This window comes from Belonocnema kinseyi, chromosome 10 (assembly GCF_010883055.1).
Source record: "Belonocnema kinseyi isolate 2016_QV_RU_SX_M_011 chromosome 10, B_treatae_v1, whole genome shotgun sequence".
NCBI lineage: Eukaryota > Metazoa > Arthropoda > Insecta > Hymenoptera > Cynipidae > Belonocnema > Belonocnema kinseyi.
In genome coordinates, this window is record NC_046666.1 from 79,793,407 (window position 1) to 79,797,124 (window position 3,718).

Sequence of the window (3,718 nt, forward strand, 5' to 3'; positions counted from 1 at the left end):
GCTCTGTGGCACGCCCAGGTATGTATAAGTCTCTCCAGCGCAAAGGTGTCGTATGGCGCTTCTATCAACGAGCTCAGGATCTTCAGGGAAGCCATTAAGTTTGCCTGGCTTCAAATAAACCTTGGCGCATTTGTCTAACCCAAATTCCATTCCAATTTCCTTAGCATATCGTTCGACAATCCCCAGAGCTAGATGCAGTTGCTCTCTGTTTTTAGCATAGATCTTAAGATCGTCCATGTAAAATACATGAGTGACCTTGTACTTTCGATCTGCAGATTTGCCGCACAAGTACCCGCCGGAATGGCGAAGTGCTAGAGATAGTGGCAATAATGTAAGGCAAAAGAGGAGTGGGCTCATGGTGTCGCCCTGAAAGACACCTCTCTGAAACGTGACCTTGTTAGTTGTCACACGATTTTTGCCAGATGATATATTATATATATATATAATATGTTCTCTACTTATTATAGTGGTTTAGAAAACATTCCTATTACATTCTCATCAGAGAAGGCATTAGATTTGTGTCAAATTTAACAAATTTAACGTTTGCGAAAAATCATTCTATTAGATTGGCCTGTGGAACCATCTTGTAGTGTCCTAAACTAAAAGTCAAGTTCATTAGCCAGACATTTTGTATATAAAGTTCAAAAGCTGAGGGCATTTTGAATAAGTTTGAAAACACTTTTTTCAAAATTCAAAAATTTTCGGTACGGATGCTTATAGTATTCAAAAAGTTGAACAATTCATCCTTATGATTTTTTTCATAAAATCAAAAATTACCAGAGTTAAAGCATTTAAAAAATTTAAAAAAACGTAAAAAACGGTAAAGCTGCTCAGTAGACCGTATGTGTAAAGTTTAAATCATAAAGTAAATGGAAATAAAGAAAAGGAGCTTTAACAAAAGAGAATTCACTATCACCAAATTCAAACTTGCGGGCGAAGCGAAGCGGGCAGATTTTTTAATAATATTTTTGCTTATGAAAGTTTTGATGCACTATGTGTTTCAAAGTAAATATTATTATTCCCTAACTTTAATTACTAACTTTCCCAATGATTTATAATGTTTATGAGATGAGTGTTGTTTCTATTCTGTAATAAATTATCTTTTAAATTGAAAATGGTACCAACTCAAGCCAATAAAAATTCATAAAAGGTCAGCTTATTCCGGTAAAGCGGCGCACCAGTAAGAATTTGAATTCCCTTTGTCTTAACTCTCCCTTCAGGATCTCTAACTGGTTCTGTGGGAAGAAACATTATTTTTTGTTATAAATTGAAAAAAAATGTTCTTTACCATAAGTGTATTTGCATATTAATTTTAATTTTCTAAAATCTGTTTAGTTAACCTGCAGTTAAAATGATGGTTAGGTGTAAATAAGTTACGAAACTTATCATGGAAATAATTTTATTATCACTAAAAGTTTACTTATTTTTATACCTAAGAGTAATCTTAAGGTATGAGACATAAAGGTTCAAAAGATTAATTCCAGTTATGAAGCAAGTTCCTTTATTTGTCCTAGACTAATTTTATCACAATAATCGTTAAGATATCGAGTTTTCTATTTAGTATTATTTTTCATTAAATTGCAGTAACTACTATCTCCGGTAGTCTGATGCCTATAAGAGTAATCTCTAATTGAAATAAATAATGCTCAGCTTAATATTGATTTTCGTTTGTTAAGTTATTACTCAATTAAATGATGCATTTAGCAAAAAAAAAAAAAGAAATTTGGTTTTACGATGTGCATTAAACAAATGCGCAAACGTTTTAAATCGTGTTAGAGAGTCACAGGCTTCGACAAGTCGTTCCTTGACAACCTTTTCTACCAACGCACAAATGCAGGTCTTCAGGTGCCCCCACAAAAAAAGTCTGTTGGACTGAGATCCGGTGATCTGAAAAATGATTAATATTCATGATATTTGTATAATACCAGTTTTACTAATGATTTCAAAAATTTGAAGATTTATGATAATAAATGAATTGATTGTTAGAATAAGAATAAAGTTTTTCAAAACAGATTTCTCTTTGCTTTTAAGTTTAAGCTTACCTCGATGGCCAATGAATGTAGTTAGCATTTCTTTGGTTGCGAGTTTTATACCCTATCCATCGATTTCCAAAACGTTGGTCAATTTATGCAACAACAGGGCTATATCGATGAGCACGGCAGCCATCGTGTTGGTAAATCATTTTCTGAAGCACATTCAAAGGCACGTTTTCCAGGAGATCAGGAAGAGTATTTGAAGGAATTGTAGATACATCTCACCCTGAGAATCATTAAAACAAAGAAGTTCATTACTCCAACTTTCGGTGATTTTTCGATTAACATTTTTATAAATTTCTGTAAGATTTGAAATAAAAGTACTAAAAATGTCCTGATAATGAAGAAACTTTTTGAATCAAAAGTACTTAAAAAAATCATACTTAATTTCTTTTTGCTTCAAATTTGAGAGTAGCAAGAAGGTCTTAATGAAGATTAACATTCTTTTGTAATAAAAGAAGCAAAAATAATCGAATGGTTTGAACTGGGAACAAAAAGACTGTGTTGACATAAAACAATGTCAATGGCTTGATATCATTTGCTCTCTTTTTTCAATTGAAAAATTTTATCTTTGAAACTGAAAAGAATGTTCATGTTAGTTTAAAAAATTCAGAGATTTTTTCATATGCACAGTGGTTGAAAATGTACAATAATAAAAATTAAAAAACATAAACATTTTTTCTCGATTTACAGAAACATGTTATAATGTTGGTTCTTCGGCAAATAGTTTTTTTCATGATTTAAGAATTCTGGCATTTTCTCGGTTAATTTCAGATTTTACACTCTGCCCTATCCACCAACTATTACACAAATTATCATATATGAACTGCGACCTTATTCATACTTTTGTCGTTATTTCCTGTACTCTATACCTTAGTGAGACTTTATAGAAACCCAATAAGATCTTAAAAGCACTTTTTTTTTACTTGGGTAGATTACAAAAAATATTCATAGTTTTTAGAAAATGGAAATGATTTTCAAATATCTCAAAAAATTTCTAGAAACTTAAAAAAAATATTACAAATTTTTAAATTTTTAAATAGAAATAAAGAAAAAAAAATTTCCTAATTTCCTTGTATAATGTATCAACCAATTCATTTTCCTCTTATTAATGCATATCAGACACTGATTTAACATTTCTTTTAAAAGCTCCTTCTGCGGAAGACTTTGGTGTTTTTAGTGTCCCAATAATGCTCATAGTGGATTTCGAACATCCCTTCACTTGTAAATATGGATTCATCCGTCCACAAGATATTATCCAATTCCCCTTCATTTCGAATAATTCACCTACACAATTTTCGCCTCAATCCTCGATGAAAATCATTTATAACTCGCTCCACATCCAGGATGTTTTGTCGCTGTCCACCAACTTCCCTGTGATGATTAAAAACTTGACCCGTTTCTCTTAAATTTCTGTCCAACTTCGGAAAAACAAAGAACATTGGATGCCTTCTGTAAGGATAAATTATGGCATACTTATTAGCAGCCATCCGGGGATTTTGATTGCACGCATCAAAATTTAATTACTTATCACAGAACTCATCAGTTGTATACACAACAACAAAAATATAAAATAATGAACAAAAATATACGAGGGTGGATTGATAAGTTTCCGGCCTGACCAAGAGATGGCGCCACTAGGCCTACCTTGAGGTGGCGTTCTATAGTACCATCCTTAGATAGCT

The 3,718-nt window shown here is 32.1% G+C and overlaps 1 long non-coding RNA gene across 2 annotated transcripts; it reads right to left on the minus strand.

The window, feature by feature from the left end:
• Positions 1 to 1,478: 1,478 nt before the first annotated feature.
• Positions 1,479 to 3,708, minus strand: LOC117181790. 2 transcript variants are annotated; one of them, XR_004468170.1, is made up of 3 exons: positions 3,325 to 3,708; positions 2,043 to 2,259; positions 1,479 to 1,887 (listed from the first exon to the last, which is right to left on the minus strand). It is a non-coding gene; the product is annotated as an uncharacterized LOC117181790 (long non-coding RNA). The 2 variants fall into 2 exon arrangements; XR_004468171.1 differs by having other exon boundaries at positions 3,321 to 3,708.
• Positions 3,709 to 3,718: the final 10 nt, after the last annotated feature.